Source organism: Buceros rhinoceros, unplaced genomic scaffold (assembly GCF_000710305.1).
Source record: "Buceros rhinoceros silvestris isolate BGI_N320 unplaced genomic scaffold, ASM71030v1 scaffold36396, whole genome shotgun sequence".
In the NCBI taxonomy this organism is placed as follows: Eukaryota; Metazoa; Chordata; class Aves; order Bucerotiformes; family Bucerotidae; genus Buceros; species Buceros rhinoceros.
In genome coordinates this window covers 10755-11442 of record NW_010417563.1, presented here as the reverse complement: position 1 = coordinate 11442, position 688 = coordinate 10755, and positions in this window count along the sequence as shown.

Below are 688 nucleotides of genomic sequence, written 5' to 3'. Positions count from 1 at the left end.
TGATGGTGGGGGGGTGGAGGGGAGGAGGAGGAAGGCAGGTACTAGGGCAAGGGGAGTAAGGGGGACCAGGACAGGGATGGAAAGAGGAGGGTGAGATCTGGATGAGCAGTGGTGAGTCAATGGGAACCAAGGGACCGGGAAAACGGCCACGGAAAGGAGAAGAGGTTGGAAGGGGTGACTCAGTGGGACCAGCTGGTGAGTCAGTGGGAAAGGAGGGAGCTGAGGGGCTGATGAGCAGCAGGTGTCTGCGGGGCTTAAAGAGAGGCAGGAGGAGCCTCTGGGGCTGGTGCAGCTCTGCTCGTCTTGGAGAGGCTGGGGCACTGCTGGAGAATGCTGTCCCCGGGTACTGATGCAGCTGATAACAGGCAGGAACGTGCTGCTTGGCACACGCGTGGCAGGCTCTGCTGGGGCAGGTCTTGCCTCGCCTTGTGCTGCTGTGCCCTGGGCACCTCTGTGTGGCTGGCACCTGGGGCTTACTCACCTGTGGGCTGTGTTCTCAGGGGAGGCAGAGCCTGCCCTGTGCTGAGCTAAGCTGGAAGGAGAAGTCAGGGGGATTTTCACACTGAATTTTGTGGTAGGTATGAGAAAAGCTTCTGTTCTGCTGGATTTTAGAGCAGGGAAGGTGTTCCCTGCCCAGAGCAATGCCTGGTCTGCAACTGCTTGCTCTGGGGATCCTGCAAACTGCTCT